General features: G+C 45.6%; 1 protein-coding gene and 1 long non-coding RNA gene across 6 annotated transcripts in view; one reads left to right on the top strand and one right to left on the bottom strand.

The window, feature by feature from the left end:
* The window catches only part of mid1 (midline 1), a 36,641-nt gene extending 29,127 nt beyond the window's left edge, over positions 1 to 7,514 (bottom strand). Inside the window, exon 1 of one of the 5 annotated variants that reach the window (XM_053876341.1) lies at positions 7,418 to 7,514. The gene's annotated coding sequence lies outside the window, so the exon portion shown is untranslated. Of the gene's footprint in view, positions 1 to 973; positions 1,172 to 3,982; positions 4,128 to 7,417 lie in introns of those variants that run through there. The other 4 variants (XM_053876340.1, XM_053876343.1, XM_053876337.1 and 1 more) reach the window with 4 other exon arrangements.
* On the top strand, positions 6,819 to 10,048 carry LOC128765584 (uncharacterized). Its single transcript, XR_008415900.1, has 5 exons — positions 6,819 to 6,906; positions 8,639 to 8,758; positions 9,470 to 9,643; positions 9,726 to 9,879; positions 9,944 to 10,048. It is a non-coding gene; the product is annotated as an uncharacterized LOC128765584 (long non-coding RNA).
* Positions 10,049 to 16,717: the final 6,669 nt, after the last annotated feature.

Genomic DNA, 16,717 nt, shown 5'->3' with positions numbered 1-16,717 from the left:
CCATTAAATACACCTATGAGCCACTGCCTAACAAATCAGACAACTGTCACAGTACTCTGACATGCCTCCATAAGGGCCTGCAATGTTTTTCCTTGGATCACTTTTTCATGGCTGCTGGCCACTGCACACATGGGAATACCCGAGAAGGGCTGCAGTTTTGGAGACAAACCACAGCTAACTTTTCTTATTCCCTTACGAATATTCACGGAAACAGAACAGGCATTGTTGGAACAGCAGTCGCATTACAAACACACTAGACAACCCTGCAAGCTTGACGTTCATTCCTCACACTGACGGATAATGTGAAGTTCCTTTTAAGAAAAATAGAGACAAGTTAATAATCTGTGGGGAAACCTGACAGCCCTGCCCCACTTCTCTCCTTTATTATGTGTAATGGGTGTTGGAGAATCTAAAAGCCATTCATCTCCGCTTGTCCCGCACGGCGTGCCTGATGTATCACCCGGGCACGTGCGCAGTAGAGAAACGTCTGAATCCTTATCAGCTGTGCATTGTGGGTCATGAGGTGAGCAGATTACTGATGAAAGGCGGGTTTATCTCTCTCACTGCTGCCGGATGAGAACAAGGCAATAAAAACATTTTTAGTGATGACAAAAGGATGATGAAAGAAGGGGCTGAAGAGCCTCGCTAATGCTCTTTAGCCTGGGCAATAGTGATGAAATCAAAATACATGTTTGAAAGAGGGACATAAGAGCGGCTTCACCTCTACACATCAGTCTGATAACTCGACTCACAAAAGCGCCCCTGGCCTTCCTGCTTAGTCAGCCCATCCCTGGAGAATCATCTGGATCAAAACATGAAGGAATCTGTTAACACGCCAGGGCCCAACCGGCCCAACTCTCTGGGGGCGTCGGAAGCGGTGATGACTCAGTGTTTTGCCAGTGAAAAACATCAAGACGCCGCTCCAGGGCCGAACACAGAAATTCAAACTTTTAAAAGTGACCTTCTGACTTACCCGCCACATGATGACATCGATACACAAGCAACTTTGAAGTCGGCCGGGGTTTGGGTTCTGATCCACTGTCTCCTAGGCTTTCTAATTTGAGTCTCTGACCTTCCAGCCTCTGAGCCTGCTGACAGCCAGCAGGAGGATCGAAACTTTCCACCCAGCTTCTCCTCTCTCTGACAACTGTATCTGCCCCATTTTCGAACGCACAGGCCTGCAAACGTGTTACAGCCAATCATGGGAGAGGGGCAGGGCCATTTTTTTTTTTTTTCTTTGCCCAGTCAATTCATCACTCAGGGATATCAGATCATGGAGCGTGGCCATAACTCTCCAGGAGGCTTTTTGTTATCTTCACACAAGCACATTCCAATGAAAGTTGTCCCCAATACAAGTGTAACAGCAGATAATCGTCAATAGGACAGGATTTACAGGTCCCAGTGATCAAAGAACATGCAGTGGTCATTATTATAGATGTGCCGCAGGCAGTTTAAAGAATGCATGGGCAAACAGTGAAATCGATAAGAATGTCCCGAAAGAACAAAGCCTCGCTGAAGTTAAGCGCCAAGATCAGAAAGTGATTATAAAGAATCCAGCGGGAGTCAGAGTTTGTTTTTCTGTGATCACACCCTGATGTGAGACGCAGGAATTCATCTGAACACAAACTCTCCAGTCCAGTTGGATTCTGCTGGCCACATTCAAACTTGTTCTCCATTCAAGCATGTGCTCACTGACTCGCTTCCAAAGCCGCTGATCACATGGAGCGCCACAGTTCTGGACTGGAGCCGGCTGTCTGTGTTGAACTGGGAAGGTTCAAGAATGCAGCGTGGGACCTTGACAGTGATATTGAGTCTCCTCTAAACTGTGGCATGGTGAAACCGCAGCATATTTTTCAGTCAAGCTGGCACAGTGGAGTAATGAAAATAGACGTGAGTCTCATAAAAACAGCTGATTTTCTCAACTGTGTTTGGGAACACAGTGAAGGGGGAAAACGTGAGCATTCCTAGTGATCATCTCTAAATCATCGATGGATGTCATTCGCATCGGCTGGGGGTTTTATTTGAGGTACCTCATAAGTCAACTGGGCCTATTGGTGTTTAACAAACGGTGCATTATAGCCAGCAGTTCCAGGGTCTGACACTGCAAATTATATGGTTCTTAATGAGATAAAATAAACTTAGATTTAGAGGTGTTAGATCACTTATTTTATGCATGGATTTCTCATTTCTGGTTTTTGACTTTTCACAAATATCTTATCTCAAGCATAACCTACAACAGACGGGAAATCTTAGAATGAGGTAAATAACTGGTAAATTATGATATTTTACATCACTGTCCCTGTCTCATCAAAATAAAACTTGTTGCTTCATTCAAGTCTTTATTAATGATCTTAGTTCCAAGCATGATGAGATACAGCCATATCACAATTCATTATGAAAGTCATTCATTTCACCATCTTAAAACCAGATGTTTTATTCTTAAATTTAGTACACTGTCGTGATCCAGGCTGCCTCCGGAGCAAAGGATTATGGGAGCAGGGATGAGGTGTAAAAATGGATAGTTAGTCTGAATCATCTGTGTTGTTCTTATGTGGGATGTTTGTGCAGTGTTAATGTTTCCCTTCCTTACAAATACAGTGTAGCACCGTAGGTTTGTAGGCTATGTGTGGAGTGGACCTGTGTTCTGTTACATCATACTGAGCAAACTTTGAGTGTTTTAATTGATATCTTAATGTCCTTTTTTCACACTCGAGCACACTTTGTGATGAGGAAACTTGCCACAAGAAGACTTAATCAACATCTCATGGACAGATAATTTCACTGAAGTCAAGCTTGATATCGGTGTTAAAATCTTACATTTAGAGTAGCCTTTTTTGCCGTGTAATCCTGAGCGCTGGTTTTAGTTGGAACAGATCTAGCAGCACCTGACTGACACTCAAGTGCTTCTGGTGCCTGATTGGCTCGATTGGCTGGAGGAAATCTCAGCGGATCAGTTTGAGGCCCCTAAAACACGGCACACTCCTGCTTCTTATGCACTGTTTTGTTCCATTGACAAAACTCATACGTTTATTTACATTTGTATTGTCATTCACATTACACACAGAATGGGTACGACATCACCTCACATTTTACAGAGATTAAAATGTTATAAATGAAATAATATTCGAGCGAAATGGTCATTTAATGCAAAAAGAAATAATGAAGTTGGGACAATAGAGTGAAATTTCCCATCTGATTGAAATGAAATGTGCACTATGCCAGTACGCCACAAGCTGGTGAGCAGGGTGAACTGCTCACTGATCTTTTCCCAAACAAACATTGCAATGATCAATATTGAATCACCATAGGTTGGAATTTTAATGGTGCATAAATGGATCCTGATGATCAAGGAAACATTATGTTTGGTAACTGGCTCTTACTTGTATTGCTTTCCACGCTCCACTTTAGAGTGAAGATCCTTATCATCTCCCGTCATACAACTTGAACTTGAACATAATCAAGAGTCCAAATAAACTAGACTAAACCATAGTTAGAAAGAATGATAACAAGTAGTAGCTTATATCTAGATTAAGAAAAGATATTTTCCGGAATTTGTAAATGATGACATGGCATTTTAGTTTGCTGTCTTGACTCCATGCAAATATTGCCATGATACACAGCGTTCAAAATGCGCCACCTAGTGGACAGGTATGCAGCGGCTCATTCCACTGACGTATCCGTGTTAATAGATGCGCATGTATTTCCTTTGTTATACTGATCTTATTCCTTACTATCGTATAAGAAGTCTCACATGGATTTGATTGACATTTCCTGTTATTTACTTATATATTTACTTATATATTTTACCTCCAAAATCATATCGACTTTGACATGCCATTACAAACCTCTCATCTAACAACAAAAACATACTCCATTTTCATCTCTAAACAGGAATGAAAGTTCTTTTTCTCATGTTCAAAGAAGCTCCACTGTCACTGTACATTATGCCCCCACATGGAGTTGCGGACAATATAAGTCTTACCTCTGCTGTTAATCCGACTTGAGTGACAGATGAGCAAACAAATAATTTCAGAGCAATATTACTCCTCCAAAAGAGCACCTGCATGCCTCAGAAGAATCCCTCTCTTCTCTCTTCCCCTCTGGCCCGCGTCTGCCTGCAATCTCCTCACGCAGCCTCTCAAAGTGCTGCTAGCCCGAGCGCCGACTTCTCAGGCTTCTGCTGCTTTGTATTTTTTGTTGGCAGGGATCATTAGCTCAGTCCCACGAGAACACAAGAGGTAAATAACTCCCCTTCCTTCCTGTGGGAGACTGTCAATCACAGCTGATGATGAGGAGGAGGGTGGGGGGGCTCCTCTGCCAGGGAGGCTCCTCTGATTGGTCACCAGGGGAGCGGAGGTGTCCTGAATGACTAATGGGGATGGATGGGCCCGTAGCAGCGCACAGCTGAGGCTAAAGCACATGGAAAAACATGGTGCACGCAGTCGTCAAAAAACACTGAAGTTTATTCAGTGTGAGTAATGACACCATCTTTCACCGATGAGTTGGGCCAGTCTGGGCGCACAGCGGGAGAAAAACCCGGCGCTTCTGTTGCCATGGCCGTGTGGCCTGGCCAGCGACACATCTTGGCGCTGATGCCAAATGCCACTCTACTCTTTTCATTGTCCAGCCTTCACATCTCTGGCTTGTTCCACAGCTGATGCCACTGCTGCTCGTCACTCCACACTTCCGTCCAACATCCCGTGTGAATGAGACCACGTTTAGCACAGACGCTAACTTCTTTCCAACCGGGTCACTCCGCTCCCAGAGGGTTTGACTTCAGGACTAATGGATGAATGAACACCCGGGGGATTTCTTCAGACAAAACATGCTTGTGGTGTGTAAACAACACTGAAGCACTCACTGTCTCTCTCTCTCTCTCTCTCTCTCTCTCTCTCTGTCTCTCTCACACGCACACACACACACACACACACACACACACACACACACACACACACACACACACACACACACACGCAAGCATCACTCCAACATTACTTCCTCCCTCAGTTTCAACCAATTACTGCACGGAAATCCTTCTTATTCTAATGACTCCAGCGCTGCACCAGCTTTTATGAGAGCAGCGCCACAGCAATAAAAAGTCATAAACTTATGACACTAAAAAAGCTTCAGAGTGCGACTTCGAAAGCGAGACAGTAAAGCTCAGTGTTATCACAACTTCTAAAGCAATCATGAGCAATCTTTCCAACTTCAGTTGTGATCGGAAAGCAGGGCTTTTTATATGCGGCTTCAGTAACCTCAACCATGTTCTTGACACCCAAAGAGACTGCAACAAACACACACAAGGCATTTATTTGAGCATTCCTGTATTCAAATGAAAACAACAATGATGTTTAGTGAACCCAGTATTGTGTCTAAAGCTTCGTTCGAACCAATACAGCTGAGAGAAATCAATGAAGGATGCTTTGCTTTGAATCTGCCCCATAGATTCAGGAAGAAGGTGTTGGCCTGCTTCTTTATCGCCCAGCCAGGTCCCCCACCCTCACAAAAACATCAACTATATCTCCGAATAAAAGCGTTTTTGTGTTTGGTTGTTTTTTTACACATTACCAAATTCATGTGGGTCTGAGCTGAGCGTCCACGTACGCAGCTTGGTTTTCAAGCACACTTCATCCAACAGTTCACAACTTAAACTGAAAACACATTGACAGTGAATCCAGTGAATGTTTGGGCTGCACCTGACTTGAACCACCCTGACTGAACTTGAATAATACATTTCTGATGTCTGCAGACATTGAAACAATGTTGAGAGTGTGTGAACAAACAGTGATTGTCTGAGGAAAATGTTTTCTGGTTAATAGTAGCTTCTAATAGAAAAATGTTTTATGAGCACTCAGATGACTTCACCCCGAGAAACCTCATCTTTGGCACTGCAGAAGCAGCAGCTGTAAAATCCAGCCACGTTTTCTTGGAGGAGGTTGGAAACCTTGAGCAGAACCAGATTATTGACATCAATGTCGGTTCTGAAGAAAAAAAATGCACAGATAGAGACTAGCAGGAAATGAATGGACAGAGGCTGAGTCACATTCAAGGAAAATCTGAATTGAACAGGAAGTCCGTTCCGGTCTCAGGACAAGAATGATCAAACATCTCGCTAGGTTTTATAACTTAGGTGGGCAGGTACATCAAACCAAACCAAAGTGCCTGCTGTCCCCTGGGGTACCTCCCATAATCCTGCACTAGATCCTTTGCTCTTCATACAAACTCACTTGGATCATCTATTAACCAATGTTTTTCTTTTATTCACACAATGAATCGTCTGATTTCCTGTGTCCGAAGTGTGGCAGAACAGCTTGGACAGTGTGAAGGACACCTACCCTCTAGATATGCGTGTGATGTCAAACGCAACTTAAACTACAGTGAGTTGTTGTCTACTGCAGCGAAGAGGTGCAATGTCACTCTTCAGACACCGACATATCTGTGCGTGTTGCATGAGGAATATACGTCCTCTTCCGACCTGGACAGTGGCTCACGTCTGCTGGCTGTTCTACCTACTTGAACCTCTACAACTTATCCAAAACCTGCCCAAATATTCCTACAACACAGCTCCTCTTCTTTCTTTTTTGTTTACAGATAGCAGCTAGACCCCATTTCAAGACCTGCCTATAGTGCAGCCAAAGGAGCAGGACAGCGGAACATTCAAGATATGGTTGATCCTCACGCCCCAGGCTGGCCTCTCTGCTCAGCATCAACCAATCTGCATGCTGTCCCCTCACTGAGAGGATCGTCGCGCTCTAGAAACTCTTGGCTGTTTGGTGTCTTGACCCCAAGCTGGTGGAACAAGCACCCCGCACTTCCATGTGACAGAGACTTCAAACCCAGATTGAGACGTCACCTGGATCAAGAAAAACACTTCCTGCCCCCACGATGGCCACCGTGCTTCAGCAAGTCAGTGAATGAAAGCGTCTGCTGAACAACCCCTAATTAACGTCATGTAAAACATACTGAATGAGGCATGCATACTTAATGATAAAATGTGAACAGAAAGTGAAACAAATTGGGCTTTAAGTGAAGCACTTCTTCAGTTTGACTATTGTGCACTGGATCGCTCTGCTCACACGTCTTCTTATCAATAACCAACAGCTCTCTGTGCTGCAGTAATTATTCCGCAGAGATGAATATTCATTGGCCTTAAATAAGGGCAGTTGACGCCCGCGGCTGTCTTCTTGACGCCAGCTGCCACATTAAGCTTTATTTACACGGAACAAAAACAACAACATACAACAAACAGAGAGGTAGTCCTGGACCTGCTGCAAGGGCCAGCGTGGGTGGACTCCACGCGGGTCACGTCGTCACACCAAGTTTGTTCTCAAGTGATGCTCATTAGCTGCTTCTGCCTTGAAACACAGAAGCGCAACTCCCACGGACGATGATGAAGTAGCAAATGAAGAGTACTTACATGCCGTTATCTGAGATCCTCGATCCAAAAGAAGCTGTCTCCTTCGCAGGCACATGGGTGAGGGACTAAACAAAACAGTAGCATGCTTGCTGCTTCCCTTCCGCCGCCTGAGCTCCCACCCTGCCCCAGCTGTATGCTCATGCGAGCGTAAAACATGCCCAGGAAGCTTCCACTGGGTCATTTCATGGACACTGTCTACATCAGTGTGGGGGCCCATCACCCCTCCCCCTTCCCTTGGCCCCCACCCCATCACTAATAGGACAAAGAGGCAGCAAAAAGAAAGACAAAAGAGTGAGCATGAACCCCAGGGACCACGTTTTGATGAGCATTGCCGAGGCCCAAACAGATGGTATCAGTCTCCAGGCACAACGCCCTGCGCCCCCTCGCCACCAACCCAGCCCCCCATCAGATCATGCACGCCACATACCCATCACAATGAGTTAGCACGTGCTGTGCCACCCAGATCATGCCACGCCGCCTTTAATCTGTACAGCCAGACAGCAACTTTATTCTGGCTGTAAATACGAAGCAGGCTCCGATCTGATTATGGTCTCGGTTCAAGATGACAACTGCTCACCACCCTTAACACAGAGCAGCTACACGACACATGCACACCTAAAGATGAACATAAAACCAGAACCCATCAGCTCAACTCTGGAAGCAGCTGCACTTCATCACAAAGTGCTCGTTTCCTCAGCAATCTCACCACCACTGTCGTCTAATCCACGTGATTAGCTGACAGGACATATAGAACTGAGCGGCTCATTGACCTGGAAGTGATGCTTCCTCTGAGTGGTCCAAAGCTTTATGGCTTTATGGATGCCATGCATGGAATTTGAAATGCAGATGATTCGAAAACACCATTTGAACAGCCGGTCAAAGCTTCTTTGGAGTTGGAGTTGTCCCTGAGACCATGAGAGGTTCTCCTAACATCCCAAGCTCAGAGAAACCAACCAATCCTTGTTGCCGTCTCCATTTTTATCAGGTTAAGACTGGGCATTCAGAGACGCTCCCTTGCTAGTACGTACATGTAACTGTAAGTGCCAAGCTGCTACTGTATTTGAGTTGGTCTGTCATTTTCGCCATCAGTGTGTAGTGCTGCCCTTCTTTGAGTTCCGCTCAGTTTGTTCGTGCCCAGCCGCTTCCTCATTTCAACAATTATTCTCAAACTCTCATTCCTAATAAGAGTGATAAAAATCTTTGCGTCTATGTCTCCTCCAGGAAAACAGCTTTGCCACCACAGGTCTGTGGCGGTACTTGAAACGTCAGGGAAGCACGTGAGCCGACACTGCTCTACGCATCATCACAGTGACAGCAAAATGGACAAAAATGCAGAAGATGGTGAGTGACTCGGCAGCTGCAAATACACTGAAATATTGTCATAAGTTCACTGAAGAAGACAACTTGGCCAGAGGGGAAAACAAAGTGAGAAAGTGAAGCTGTAGAATTTCAGGAAAGACTCACAGAAGAGGTGCGCTGAAATCAAAAGGTAGTGATTGAGGGAGAATTAGCCAAGCCTTTGAGCAAGCTTTACGTGGACATCAGTGAGAGCTCAGGTAATAGATGCAGGGACCTTTGGACTCTGGATGGAGGCAGACGTTAGTTTGATTAGCTGCCGTGGCAGAAAGTGCTGCAGACGATTGATTCAATATTCATGACTCAGTCGAGCTTCCATAAAGTGAACGGCTTTACGGCTCAATTCTTCTCACAGTCATTCCACACAAACGTCCTCCCAAATGTAATCTACCCATCGTTTCATTTCATCAAGCGGCAGCAACAGTTCTGCGACTCCCACCGTCGGCACAATTTGTTTGCGACAGTGAAGAAGCTTTCAATAATTCAATTACTTACTCAGTGATTTGGAACTGGAGTGTAAGAGAAACTTCATTTGTTTAATTAGGTGGCATTTTTCTCTCGAGGTTCCACAAAACAAAAGCCACCATGTTGAAAACCAAACCGGTTACCCGTAACCTTTCATCCACTCATTCAAAAGAGGTTTCATCTCCTCATGTGTTGTACCAAAGTTGGGGCTTAACACACTCTAATCCACAGCAGCAAATGATTTGTGAGAGGAAAGAGCTGCACATCTGCTGCGGTGCGTTCATGTGTCAGCGGAGACAGTCGGAGCCAACGGCAGAAGCTCCAGCTGTCGCCAAGCCCTCGCTACATCCGTCCAAAGGGAGTTCGAAAAAGCGCTCGTTTAAAGTCAGAACTGCATTTATGCGGGTGATTAAAATTACATTTGTCGCCACAAGCGTTCAGAGAGAAAGGTAAAGGTCCGTCTCTGTTGTGTTCCCCTGTCCTCCAGGCTGGAATGACAGAGGAGATATTTGGTGTTGCAGTGGATCAGAAAGAAACCTTCCAACTTGCATCACCATGGCAACAAAACATCCCTCGCCTCCCTTCACCTCCAGACATAATAGAGCATATTGCCTAATATTTTTCTCAGCAGGATTTTACAGGTATAGTCTGACGACAGACAAGAAACAAACGAATCTGAAAGCTGTGTTTCTTTGGTGCTTGCAGTAGGGCCTGAGGGAAGATGACGTGGTTGCACATTTGGATGTTATAAAACCGACCGAGTGATTCGCTGTGCAGCTCGCTAGCTTGCTACTGGACGATGTCAAGGCTCTGTCTTCAACTTTGACACAGGTAGTGGGCTGTTTATTTCTAGTAGATGCGTGGCTCAGGGGCCAAATGTGGCCCTTTGGCGACCCCTGTTTCTCCGCCATGGTCTCATAAAAGATATAATATCATTGTATGTTTTTTATCAGTCCCTGCTGGAGAGTAGTGGAAGGTGTTGACCTTGTGAGTCAATCTGAAGAATCGGGGGCCAGATATGGCCGCCATGTCGTTTTTCTTTCATGGCTGTGAATAGTCAAATTCAGAAATAGTCAATGCGCGCCATCATCAAATATAGTGTGTGGATATGAAGACCTACAGAGATTGGTATTGAAGCAACAGGCCAGCAACTGAACACCAGAAATGTCAAGAATTGTTGTGGAAACGGATGATAGTGAAGTGAAAGATGTGAAAGTGAAAGAAAGTTTGTGCTTCAGGAAGAAACTCTCCACTGTTGAAAAGCCTGGTGACTAGTGAAGAATGAGAATCAAGAAAAACAGAGAAGCCTGATGCTAACTTAAGCCCACAACAATCTGCAGGGAAGAACCCTGACCAGAATTTCCCGCATGATCTGATGCGAGTGAATATACCCTCCAGAAGTGGGTCTCTGAATTAGTTGGGAGAACATAGTGACGTTTGAAAACCTCTCGTTGGCTGGAGCGAGCTGAATGAGCCGAGGAAGGTCCTGACAAGTGAGGTCTGAAGAGAAAGTGCATCAGGAAGGTGTGTCAATGCTGGAGCCTGTTATTTAGGTGTCGAAACAACCATGAAAAAAGTCCCTGTTCAGAGACTAATAAATGGTTTAGTTACTTCCTTGCAAATTCAATTTCTCCGCCCACTTCCAAGTCTGAACTCGACCTGAGTCATCTGGAAACTCCTGCTGTTTTTGAGCTGAAGCAGAAGTGTTGTTCCAAAGTTTAAACAACTCTAGAAGTCAAGGGCTGACGAACCCGGGCAGACAAGAGGTTTAAGGATGATGGGCGGTTCTCTGGCACTGAAGTGATGTGGACATCAAACATGCTTCACACACCCGTTAAACACCAGACACTTTCTGAAGAGAGAAATGTCTTCTCTTTACAGCCGAAAGAAAAGTGCAGATTCAGACAAACAGCAGAAACAGATGTTGAGTCAAGGTTCTGGAATGGTTGGGTTTGGCACGCCGTTCCTTCTCAGCTCAGCATGGTCTTGTTTACAGTGGGAACAATGCAGTGTATTGACAACAAGCACCCGAAGCTTGTTTCCTTCTCTGACTAGATGGAGTTGGTTCGGCGTCAGAGTTGAACTCTCCGACGTGTCAGCAGATCTGTCCTCACCACAACACCATTTACTATGAATCAAATTCAGTCGACCTCTCAAAGAATAATGTCTCTCTTGAAAAGACGCTCAGAGGCAGACGTGCTTGACACCAGCGTCGATCTGAGTGGATGTTTGGAACTACTCATGAAAGTGTTTTTATGTCGACGTAGGAGCGCGGCTCATCTATGCTGTCAACTAAAAACATATCAATGTTGACTCTCACTGCCGTTCTGCAGGTCTTACCTGCTCCCCCATGGTGCTGCCGGCAAACATCTCTCCCTGGAGAACACTCAGCTGAAGCTGGAGCTGAGTGCAGCTGGCACGTTCCCTGAGGTAAAACAGAGCCAAGACAGGAGGTGGGAGATGTTACTCCTCTTTATAGGGGTGTGTACATGCACAAGCTGAAACACAGTGGCTGTCATCTGCGCTACAGGTTCTCACACGAGCACAGAAAAATGCAGGAGGAATCCTTAACCCTTTGGCTGACAAGTGTTGCCTCATCCAGCACAAAACATACAGACATAAAAGACATAAAGGACAATCAGGCACATGCAAATAAGTGGTGCTCAAGCATGAGCCCTTGTTTTCCTACTTTTTTTACTCCCCCCAAACTTTGTTTTCTTTGAGTTCACCATAAGTGATATTTTTTTCTAGCTTTAGCACCTGCCCTACAAAATATCTGAGTACAAGCCTGTCGACACACCAAAAACTGAAACCCACTGCCACCCCCCAGTGTTATGCTGAGTGACGCCGTTTATCTCTCCATCATTGCTGGAGAGACGTGGGGCAGGTTCTTGCTGGTCCTCTGGATTATTGTCGAGGGCTGAGGTGGGCAATACAATTTCCTAAAGGACCACATTAGAAACTGTAACGGTTGTGAGGGGCCACCACAAAAGAAAGACAGCGATGACAAAACATGATGGAAAAATATCCAAAATATATACTGTATATAAGGACAAAATGAACCTAAGAAGATGAAATGTAAGTAAGGATATTAAGAAGTGTAAACATGCCATGAAACCTATTGAAATATTTCATTTTGTATGCACTTAATTTGAATATAAATCAACTATGGACTAGATGTTCAAGATAGAAAGTCTATTTATTTCAAAATATATTTTCAGTATTCCTTCAATGTGTTTTGAGGAACAAGAAAAACACCAAAAATAGCCAATGAAAAGAGGAACATTTTAGTCTTAAAACAACAACTTGCTATATTTACTGCTGAAGCGGTGGTGGTGACTAAAAGAGAAAGAACAAAACAGGCAGAAAAATTGGGACATATTAGTTATAGTTTTAGTCAAACGGGCCACGATACAAAATACAGGCATCGGGCCGCTCTTTGCCCAGGTCTGGTCTAGAGCCACAGATCATTTCTCACTCACAGACAAGACCCCTCCCCTGTGGAATCCTCTCCAACCATCTTAGGACATAGAGGAGCTGACTCCCACCAGCCCACAGGTGAAGGGCAGACCATTCTGCCGAGACTTCAGCGCCTGGACCTAATAGTGTTGTACACAAAACCATCGATATCCATACTACAGTTCGGAGGACGCACAAATAGACTTTCAAGTTCTGTGCTCACCATTAAACTTGAAATATACATTAATAGTTTCATACATCACACTACAGTTGGAACTTAAAAGGCGCTGACTGTGAAATAAAAGTTAACAACTTGAGTCAGTGTGGAGCTAGAGCCTGAAGCTGGTGGCGTTTAAATGGAATCACTTCCTAAATCAAACAGACTGCAGGGCTGTTCACTCTGTCACAGCCTCAGCATTTGGGCCTGACAAAGTTTGGATCTGGCTGTGAGGCAGGTTTAATCAGTTTGACCTCACATCAAACCACTGGTGTGTTTCCCATGACAAATATTAAACGGCTAATAAGGAATAATCAAAGGAGTAAACTGATCAGGCCGACAGCTGAAGCCCGCTGGGAGCCCCCGCGACGCCCGGGCTGGGAGGTGTTCGGGACGCCGTCGGCAGTGACGTGTCGCCAGTCAGCCAAGATAATTGGGATGAAAGACATCTTGTCGTCACCATGGGAAACCGGAGGAAGAAACTCCGAGTCCTCCGCAGATTATTAAGAGACAGAGAATTGGTTTGGTTCAGACGTAATGAGGGTTCATCCGGCGAGATGGATGAGTCGGTCTGGAAACACAGTCGCACACTTGTAATAAGGAGATCGTATTTAAGGAATCCACTTTTCCTCCCCACAGAAGCAAGTCAAATTACCAAGAAACTCAGTTTGACCTTTCACAACTCGTCATATTCTCTGTAATATTCTCTGTAATACAGGTGGAATGAGCTCCTGGAATTGAGAAATGCACAGCAGAGACACCGGGAAACCGGGAGCTGGATTCTTCCTCTAACAACACTTCAATGGAAGTGTGAGGTCACTGCAGGACATATTCCTTACAATGACTCTCAGGTACCTGATGCGACAGCCACGATGACCACCTCCCAGATTCTTTGGCTCAGTGTGGCTCAACAACAACATGACTGGTGATAAAGGTCCAGCACTACCAAGTTTGGGAGCCAGTCGAGGACTAAGGCCTTCGTCATCCCGCCTCTTGGGCTGACTCTATAGACATGTAATGTCGTCCCTGCGGCTGGAGGTTCCAAAGCCACGGTATAGTCTGACTCAACTCCACCTGCTTGAGAGGGGTTGGACTCTCTCAGCAGGCTGTGGCCCCTGATGTGAGGTTACTAGCAGCTCCTGGCTTTGAGTACTGACAGTGGACTTCAGCTGAGAAGGTAGCGACTGTGGCTGTCTGGGCTGGGACAGTGGGAGGTGGGCTTCAACATGCATGTGGTGACGCTAGCGTAACATGGAAGTCTGGATGTCACACTTGATTTTTGAAGGTGTTCAGAATATTGCATCTAAAGACTCCAGACCTTCAACTGACTTCAAACAAAGATCAAACGTGTTTCTCTCTGGGGGAATGGTGGCCAGACGTTTTTAAGATTTCACCACAAACAGAAGTGCAGATGTTTCAGACCGAATCCCAATTCCACGTCTAAAACTGAAAAGCAGCCTTTTGAGTTCTCCTGAATACTTTTCAACATGAAATCCTTTTCGATCCATTTTCTTCAGACAATGGAAGTACTGAGAGGACTCTGGGTCGCTGCGCAGCTTTTAGGCCTTTAAGACCTGGCAGGAGGAAATGGAGTCGGGAGGAACCACGAGGACAATCGATCCTCTTAATCTGATTTCCTGGTGCGATATTAAACCTGCGCTGGTTGGCTGGTAGACACACTGGTTTCCACTATAGCAACACGACTCGTCCAGTTCACTGTGGTTGAGACGGACCAGTCTTAGATCACTGGGGTTTCGCATTTCCTGAGCAACATGGGAACAGTTTTTGGGAAGAATGAAGAAGGAGGCGCTGATGGGAAAGTGGTGCAGGTGCGACTATTACTGTCATTATGTTTGTCATCGACGTGAAGGAATCTGATGAGTTGGCAAATTGACACCACCTGATAATTAGCAGCTGTAAAGTACAGAAGGGATTTAAAGCAACACCACATGTTTTCAGGCCCAGAAGCCCTCACCCAGCAAGGGCCCTGATCTTCAGGTCGGTCCCAAAGCAGAGGAGGTGAGGAGTCAGGGGAGGCAGCACCTGCAGTCTGGAAAGGAGCTGAGCCAAAGGCATTGTTTTACGTTCATTCACGACCACAAAACCAGACCAGACCAGACCAGCAGCGGTACCGAGTCCTTCTGCTGTAGGTCTGGGCTCTTCCTTGCTGAGAGAAGCTGCAAACGTAGAACTGCACCTGAGTGGTGTGTCCACTGGGAGGAGGCTCCAGGAGAGATATCTGATCTGGGATCACCTTAGAATACCAGGAAGGCAGAGGGAGAGAAGGATGATTACCGCGCTAATTTAAAAAGTAATGTCAATACAGTACAAGTCGTGGTGCGTCAGCATATTGTTAAGAAAACTGCTGGCTCAGCCATCGCAGAAGAGCAAGTCGCTGGAGTGAGTCGACTTAAAGAACAGAAAGGGCCGGACCTCTGAGGAGCCGCTGACGTGACAGACAGCTCTTCTCTCTCTGACAGACAGAGGGCGAGGCAGTGGAGTAGCTCCCACTTGTTTTGACAACAGTTGTTTTGAATGTTGCAGTCGGTGTCTCCGATCATGAATAAATCACAAGCATCCGAGTGTGTGCAGTGCGCCGAGCGGGTCGAGAGGTGAAGGAGCACGTAAAGGAGGATCTGTCAGGTCAGCAGACTGGACCTGGCTTCCTGGCCACAGAGCCCGGGGAATGGAAGGGGCGGGACCTGCTCGGATCAGGAGCTGTGAGGTGGATCTGACACCTGAGAAAGTCTGGTTTAACAAGCCTCTTCGGCCTCCAGTGCACCAAGTCACGTACAGACCCTCCCTCCCTCATTTTTCATCAAGTTTACATTGATCTTGAGACGTCCACTGGTTACTTTCTCTGGGATTAGAGTGAGCCAAGTCATTCACGAATTTTAGAGACTCCCTGTTTCTGGTGTTTTTTACATTTAATGTGGACTTCTAGCATTACAAACATCTCTAAAACATAGGACGTCTGGAAGGGTTTATCCAGTCGATTTCAGAACTCAACTAAATGACCGACATTATTTCAGGTTCTGGTTCACCAAGTATACTTTGAATAACCTAGTTTGTCAGGTCCATCTCAGATTCGGTTTTGGACTTCCAAGTTTATTCAATAATATACTTGTTTGTTAACAAGTGCTTCCTTTTGAAAGTCTGTCAGAAACTGACCTGTTCAGTTTCTGACAGTCTACTTCAACTTTTCTTGACCAAGTGAGACCACGCTGAGAAATGTCAAGTTTATTTTGGACCTGGAGTCTGAGCGCGACTCAGTTGTGAGTTCTTGACCATGGGCCGAGTCTCTCGACAGTAAAAACGTATCGTTTAAAAGACTCAGAGGTGAAACAAATGTGTGGCTGAGTAGGCATGAATGTGTTGATCGCACGTTCATTAACGCAGATGCCGAGCATTTGTCAGTCCTCAGAAGGATTTGTGTGGCTAATCTCTGGCACCCTGTGTCCTGGTGCAAGTTCTTCAATTGGGAGCATTGTCTTCGGTCCTGGAGCAGCATCTGCTTTTCATAGAGTGTTCTCAGAGGAGCAGGGAGTTTCAACAAACCCAGCCTGCTGATGTTCCGCTGCTGGAATGCTGCTCCAGCCACGACCAAACAGATAAAAGTGGAACTTCATCCACCTCCGTACATGAGCGATTCACATGGAGAAACCTGTTGGTCTGGGAGTCTTATAAAGCCCAAACAAGTTTCATAGCTTCAGACTTTCATTTCCTGACTGTAATCCAGACTGAGGCTCGGTTAACCAAAATGGCTCAATTGAAACTTTAACACATCAAGATGTTTTCCCCAC

Source organism: Synchiropus splendidus, chromosome 10 (assembly GCF_027744825.2).
Source record: "Synchiropus splendidus isolate RoL2022-P1 chromosome 10, RoL_Sspl_1.0, whole genome shotgun sequence".
Classification (NCBI taxonomy): Eukaryota; Metazoa; Chordata; class Actinopteri; order Syngnathiformes; family Callionymidae; genus Synchiropus; species Synchiropus splendidus.
Note: the sequence above shows the minus strand (reverse complement) of the source record. Positions and strands in the feature narration are given on the sequence as shown.